Genomic DNA, 8,666 nt, shown 5'->3' on the forward strand with positions numbered 1-8,666 from the left:
GCTCTAGTGTGCTGGCAGCTGGGATAGGACGTCATACTGGCATTGGCATCAATACGACGATAAAAGCTATGCAGGAAGAGAACAGTCCCACAATCCACTCCAGCTCTCCCAGGCACAGGTAGAGAGGTTGGATGGATATCTCTTCAATTTGGTATATTTATGGCAAACTCACATAGGGATACCAAATTAGGATATTATTTACTAAACAGCTGAAAGATAAAAATTAAGAAAAGGACTTATGTTTTTACTTTTGATCACTCAGCTGTTTAGTAGATGACGTCTTAAATTGTTTCCCTTATGTGAGATTGCCGTATTTAAAGTATGCCAAATTAGGGTGCTGTTTAGCAGAAAGTTAACTTATTTGCTATCATTAAATATTACAAACACAAATAAGGAGAGCAAAGTGTATTATCTACTAAACAACCGAAAGAGCAAAATGTTCACAAGGTTTATTTTTAATTTTATCTTTTAGATGTTTAGTAGATCGCTCCTTAAAACTATTGAGGGAACCAATACTAAATTAGAGAGCCATCCACTATCATTATCTCAATTGTTTATTGTTTGGCATTCGGCCTTCATGTTGAAAAAGGATGCCGAATTGGTGACTCAAGGTTTTGGGGGTATAGTGTGATCAAGGGTTCTAGGCAATGGTGTGAAGTAACTACACCTTTTTGTTTCATTACCTTTAATTTTCCTTGTTTGGTAGATACAGGGCCGGCCTTAGGCATTTAGACGCCCTGTGCGAAAAATCTTCACAGCGCCCCCCCCCCCCGTCATCCATGTATGCTGTAATGTTTGTGTTGTCTGTGTATGTGATAGTAGGTATGATGACTGTGTGTGATATGTATGCTATGTGTGATATTTGTAATGCGTGTATTAACAGTGTGTGATATGCGTGTATTGGTTGTATGTGACACACACACACACACACAGAGTCAGACGGCCATACACACACACAGGAAGACATCCACACACACACACAGGCAGACAGTCATACACACACACACACACACACACACACAGAGTCAGACGGCCATACACACACACAGGAAGACATCCACACACACACACAGGCAGACAGTCATACACACACACACACACAGTCAGACGGCCATACACACACACAGGAAGACATCCACACACACACACACAGGCAGACAGTCATACACACACACAGACACACAAATGCAGACAGTCTCACACACACACACAGACACACAAAGGCAGACAGTCAGTCATACACACAGACACAGACAGTAATACACACAGACACACACAGAGGCAGACAGTAATACGCACAGACACACACAGTCATACACACAGACACACACAGACAAACACGCAGACAGCCATACACACAGAGGCAGACAGCCATACACACAGAGGCAGTCATACACACAGAAGCAGTCATACACACAGACACACACAGAGGCAGACAGTAATACACACAGACACACAGTGGCAGACAGTCATACACACACACACACACACACACAGGCAGACAGTAATACACACAGACACACAGTGGCAGACAGTCATATACACACACACAGGCAGACTGTCTCACACACACAGGCAGACAGTCAGTCATACACACAGACACAGACAGTAATACACACAGACACACACAGAGGCAGACAGTAATACACACAGACACACACAGTCATACACACAGACACACACAAAGGCAGACAGTCAGTCATACACACAGACACAGACAGTAATACACACAGACACACACAGAGGCAGACAGTAATACGCACAGACACACACAGTCATACACACAGACACACACAGACAAACACGCAGACAGCCATACACACAGAGGCAGACAGCCATACACACAGAGGCAGTCATACACACAGAAGCAGTCATACACACAGACACACACAGAGGCAGACAGTAATACACACAGACACACAGTGGCAGACAGTCATACACACACACACACACACACACAGGCAGACAGTAATACACACAGACACACAGTGGCAGACAGTCATATACACACACACAGGCAGACTGTCTCACACACACAGGCAGACAGTCAGTCATACACACAGACACAGACAGTAATACACACAGACACACACAGAGGCAGACAGTAATACACACAGACACACACAGTCATACACACAGACACACACAGAGGCAGATAGTCATACACACAGACACACACAGAGGCAGACAGTCATACACACACACACACAGGCAGACAGTCATACACACAGACACACAGAGGCAGACAGTCATACACACACAGACAGTAATACACACAGGCAGAGAGTCACACTCACCTGACAATCCCACAGTTACCTGTGGAGTTCATTGTGGAGGCAGTGCAGCTCCTGGTGACTGTTTGGTGGGGAAGCAGGGACTCCTTCCTGCTTCCCCTGCAGCAGTTTTCCGGCGCTTTTTAGCTCCGCCCCCGCCGCACGGTAAGCTCCGACCCCGCTGCAAATTTGAAGAAAAAAAAATTTTTTTTTTTTTTTTTTTAAATCCCAGCCGGCTGTGCGGCCGCACGGCACCCCCTGCTACATGGCGCCCTGTGCGGCCGCACAGCTCGCACACCCCTAAGGCCGGCCCTGGGTAGATAAAACTATCAAACTCCGACCACCCCCCTGGCTCATTAACTACAAAGCAGACCGTAAGTTAAGTGCTCTCTCTGTGTGGCCGGTGTTCGTATAGTTGAATGCCACGTGCAGGAGAAAATGGTGGCCATCTTGTTCGCACAAAAAGAGGCAGTGGAACTAAAATCTGACACTCGACTTCCCAAACGCCGGTCAACTTCGCGAACGCCTGCTTCCTTTCACGGACCAACCAGGAGAGCGCTATTCATAGGTTTGTTCCCACAAACTAGGGGAACAAACTCTACCTATGAGCCAGGGGAATCATTCGTGGATTTGTTCGTTTTTTAGACTTTTTTAAAGCTAGTGCTTGACTCAATTATCTCCCCAGTACAGGGGAAGGATTGTATTCTTGTATGTAGGAGCGTCCGGCAACTTAGAGCCAATGTAACTTCAGAATGTATTTTGTCACTGTCCCCTCCCAGGTCCAGTGGGGAATGCCCCTGGAATGTGTCAACCCTGTACATTTGTAACTGCATTTAACCCCTTAAGGACACAACTTCTGGAATAAAAGGGAGTCATGACGGAATATATCCGTCATGTGTCCTTAAGGGGTTAAACCAGGCGGTTAGCCTGAATAAAACATTCCTGTTAAACCCTTCATCTAGTTAAGGCTGATGTTTGGGTATCCGTCTGATTTACTTGGGAAAGATACTTGGATGCTGTACTTCATCTGGAGAACGTTAAAATCAACACCCGAACTGCGAGCTATAACCACTCAGCCTCTAGCAGTTCAGGAGGAAACAGACGAATGGGGATCTGCAATACCAGCGTTCGTTACAAATGGTTATTAACCCCTATGTCAAGACCACTGGTGTACATACCGCGGTCATTTGCGGCCCCGGCCCGCGCAGCAAACCGCTGGGGCCGCATGTTAATGTGCCCATCGGATGGCGCATGCTGTCAGGGTCACCCGATGGAGATGGATTGTCAGGTGGCCCGGTCAGCGCTGGGCGCTTTAACAGCGAGACCGGGCCCCCTGTGATGAGATCATCATGGCTGAGAGCAAGTGACTGCACCTGCACGTCACTCTTCCCAGCTAACACACAGAGCCCGCACAGGAGGAAGAACAGGGATTCAGAGTGGGAACTGAGCAATCTGAGTCACCACTGGACCCCAGGGAAAGTCACCCTCCTGCACCTAAAAGGTAGAAAACAGGAGGGTGACATATATTATGTGTGTGTTTGTATGGATGTGTCTGTCTGTATATATGTGTGCCTGTCTGTTTGTATGTATGTGTCTTTGTATGTATGTATGTCCTGTGTGTCTGTCTGGATGTAGGTCTGTCTGTTTTATGTATGTGTCTTTGTATGTATGTGTGTGTCTTGTCTGTATGTATGTGTGCCTGTCTCTATGTGTCTTTGCATGTATGTTTGTCGTGTGTGTGTGTCTGTGTGCCTGTCTGTAATGTGTGTATTTGTATGTATGTGTGCCTGTTTGTATGTACGTCGTGTGTGTGTGTGTATGTATGTCTGTCTGATGTGTGTGCCTGTCTGTATCTGTCTTTGTATGTATGTTTGTCGTGTGTGTATGGCTGTATGGTTTTATGTATGTATGTGTTGTGTGTGTCTGTATGTATGCCTGTCTGTCTGTTTGTAAGTATGTATGTGTGTCTTGTCTGTATGTATGTGTGCCTGTCTGTTTGTATTATGTAGGTGTCGTGTGTATGTGTCTATATGTATGTCTGTCTCTGTATGTATGTATGCGTGTGTGTATCTGTCTGTCGGGCGGGAGAGTTAGAGGGGGTGAAGAGAGAGGGAAGGGGGGGCCCCATGGATCAGTTCCGCACCGGGGCCCCATGGGTTAGGTGTCCACCACTGGTCAAGACCCAAATAAATTGTGTCCTTGTAATTTTCCTGGGCCCACATTAGTTGAAAGACTAGTAATGGGTTGAGACTGCTATTTAAAACATAACTCAGCTGTTGGATCTTGAATATACATTCACTTGTATATGTCTGGGTTAATTCACTTTATTTGTAGGGGGAGGGAATAGCGGTTGTGTATGCGCAGTTCAAATTTATTTACATGACTGGGCCTCATGAATTTTTATTCGGTGTGTATTTTTACATGCAATTCTTTATCAAGTAAATGCTTAGAGCTGCTGTCTCTACAGATCTCCACCCCCTCCGACATCTCGCAACGAGCAGCCGCTAATGCACATGTGAGGCAAATGCTATATATATGTGTAGTATCAATTTTCGTGGGTGAAAAATATCTTGGACAGTGACAAAAGTGGTCTTTTTACTTGTTTCAAAAGACCTTGAATTCTGTGCTTAGAATTTTATTTATTATTATTTTTAGGAAGGGGGGTGTCAGCAAAGGCTTTTTCAGTCAAAAACAATATTTTATTAAAACACTCATTTTGTTTGGAGTAACATTTTAAATAACTATAGCTCAGACATGCTCAGAGTACTGTCCAATGGTGGGAGAACCACTAATACTTCATGAGAGTTGAAGAAAAGTGATTTGTTCTGCAGTGCAGTCGACCTTTACAGTATTAACAAAGATGTGGAATTATCTGTCGAAATATGTTGTTTTATTTTAGTAAAAGGAAAGCAGTTTTCCTGGCACTATGGGGTTATTAGGTCCTCTCTGGGGACCCCCTATTCCATGTTGCTGAAGAAGATAAAACACCTTCAGCCACTTACCCGAATCCAGTGCCATTGTCCTTCGGCGCTGGGTCAGGCTCCGTCCACACCCCTCCCCCACGCCGTCAGACAGCGGGGGACGTCCATAGGAAAGCACTGAGTAATGCTTTCATATGGGCGGTTTGAATGCGCGCGGATTCGGATCTGACTTCGGCAGGGGGTGGAGAGTTGCCCAGCGCAGAGGGAGCCCGGCGCTGGAGAAAGGTAAGTGGCTGAAGGGGTTTTAACCTCTTCAGCCCAGCGGGAGGGGGGCCATGAGGGTAGGTAGGAACGAATGACCTTACAGTGCCAGGAAAACAAGTTTGCTTTCCTGGCACTATAGTGCTCCTTTAAACATTAAGGACTTGTATCTATTTTCAACAAAAGATTCTCATGTACCTATGCACAAAGTCAGCTTATAGCACATGGATATGAAGGAGCTACAAAATGTACATGCCTGAACCTTTTATTTTCAAAGGATCAAATACATATAATGTTCAGCCTGAGCATGTTATCTGGCTTCAGAATTCAAAATGAGAAAATGTTATAAGACATATACTTTCTTTCAAATAATACATTTTATATCACGTGGAGCAATAGAACTTAGTATTATGGGTTGCCATCAGAAATGTTGGCTCTCCTTACACAAGGCCTAAAGGCCACTTTCCCCCACCTACCTTTTCACCAACTGCACCGACTTGATATTTTTCTTTTAACATTATAACCTAAAGCAGATTTCGATTTTTAGGTTCTTTGTATATTTCACAAAGACCCCCAAAACGGACAAATCCAGTGGCTTGAGGATTGCAGGATCTTTAGATTAGAAGAAGAAGAAAAAAAAACAAAAAAACCTAAACACTTTGCATTAGAATGTTCCACATTAAGAAAGACTTGAGACAATCCATTGAAAACCAGTTTGATTGGCACTATCCAGTTTAAACAGAATACGTACAATTTCATAAAATACATTCAAACTTCCTGAAATAGACATAAAACAATATTCCAATACAGTGCTGTGGTCATTACAGACCTTACAAAACCGTACAGCCCTTATAAAATTGAGAAATAAATACCTAAAAAAAATATGTAAAAATAATAATTGCAGTTCCAGGAATTTTCTTCCCAACATCTCAATGAAAAATGCAAGCCATCAAATGCATTTAAGGATACAAAAAAAAAAAGTAAAAAAACTGGCAAAACAGGCTTCATAACGCAATTTGCAATCACAATACAAAAATATTTGTAAGACTTTATAAAATGTGGTTTTCAGAACATGAAGTTTCTCTTAAGCTATACGGAGATGTATTTAAAGGGGGACTCTAAGCATCAGAAGCATTACAGCTTAACTGAACAGTTCAAACACTTAAAGCACTTTAGCTTGCCAAAGTGCTTTATAAGAGAAGGGTGTGTTCGCTTTATTCATTTAAAACAATTTTTTTTTTATAAAAATCTAGATTTCAATAGTAATTGGCACTTCTATCAGTAACCTTGTTACATCCATGGCTCTTAATCAGACATGTCCTGTTACTTCCTGGTTGTTTAACTCGATGTAGTTAAATTCGAGAGAGGCAGACAAGTGCTGAGAACTGCCTTGCAAAGACTTTTAATTGAGATGCATTGGGAGGTCTGAGATTGGACAGCACCAGAAAGTCTGTAAAGGGGAGGGCTTGTAAAAGCTGCAGACAAAAGTTCTGCTAAATAGTGATTTTTCTTTTTTTTTGGGAGCAGCAAAGTGTCCCATTAATGTAGTAGTTCAGGCTAACAACTGTAAACACTGCCTTTCCTGAGAATGGTCAGTGTTTACATATGTACTGAATGGACTTTCTAATGGCATTTACTCAGACAGAGGTCCTTCCTCTTTTGCACTCTGTATGAAGATGCTGTACACACCCCACAGAGACGCATTGAGCCCATGCACATTTATGAGAGGATACTGGCTGGTGAGGAGATTGCTGCACATACACATTAGTCCCCCAATGCTTTTCTGTGGGGAAGCATTGGATTGGATGAGATAATTTGTAATGAAAGTCTCATCCAGGGTAGAAGCAGTGGCTGCAGCGGGACTGGCGCACCAGTTTAAATAAGGTAAGAAAAAAAAGCTTGATGGACACATGTCTCTATTCAGACAATGTAACTATCAAATATTTTTTTTTTTAATGCAACAAAGTGTTCTTAGGAAACATTCTAAGTACCATAACCACCACAGTTCATAGTAGTGGTCACAGCTCAGTGAATCAATGGCTACCACCCCATTTTTTGTCAAACCACCTTTAAAAGCTTTGATATAAATCAGGACTCTCCCTGGCAACCAAAACCATGTCCTATAGATTCCTTTACACATTATCAGTATAAAACCCGATCCAACAATTGATGGCAAACAATAGACTGCAGACAATAAGACAATAAGGTTGGATGGAACATGTAGATGTCAACCAGGGGTGCCTTTGAGGACGGAGCAGAGTTTCTTGTCAAACTACTCATAAGCAGTTTAATAGAAAACGGAGTCTAACATCCAAAGACTATAGCACCATAACCAATAGAAGGCCCTGCAGGAGCTATGGTGCTCTAGGGTCCATTTGAATTATTTCCCCTCTCCTCCCATTCTTTTAAAGGATAATATATCAAATGAAAATGGTATTAGGATTACAAAGATCTATTCTGAAAATTAAAGGGTCCCTCTGAACCCCTGACAAATAAAAGTTATACATAACCTTTTTTCACTTACCCGAATCCAACACCGCAGTCTCTTGGTGCTGGGTCTGCCTCCTGCGCCAAGGTCAGCAGATGTGGGGGAACTAGCGCCGACTGACTAACTGACTCAACGCTTACCTATGGGGTTTTAGAAGATGCTGAGAACGTCCAGTGTAGTTTCACGGAGTCAAACTTAGTGGACGGCCAGAAGTACTTCTAGAGGCTGCCTTAACCCTGCAATTTAAACAATGCAGTTTCTATTAAACTGCAATGTTTGCAGCTGCAGGGCTAATAAGACAGGGACCACTTCAGTAAGATGAAGTGGTCTTGGTGCCTATTGTTCCCCCTTTAATTACTCAAAAAGTGCTATATAAACATATTTGATCAACAGCTCATGAAAAAAAAAAAAATATATATATATATATATATTTCAAGTTTACAATTTTTAGGAGTGCTAAATATGCTGTAAACACTTGATTTGTTGCATCAGCATCATATCAGTAAGGAAATGATTACTGTGGAGACAAACCGTAAGCAGATAAAGTTTCCAAATCAATGGCAAAATAAAGTCACAAAAAAAAAAAAAAAACAATCTGCAACATAGCAAAGTAGAAATTCTCATCTAAATTTTACAACTTGTGGTCAGTTAACCACAATCCACAGTTTCATAAAGTCGTGTATATATTTTAAGACAAAGCTAAATACTGCACCTTATCAGTGC

Source organism: Pelobates fuscus, chromosome 1, assembly GCF_036172605.1.
Source record: "Pelobates fuscus isolate aPelFus1 chromosome 1, aPelFus1.pri, whole genome shotgun sequence".
In the NCBI taxonomy this organism is placed as follows: domain Eukaryota; kingdom Metazoa; phylum Chordata; class Amphibia; order Anura; family Pelobatidae; genus Pelobates; species Pelobates fuscus.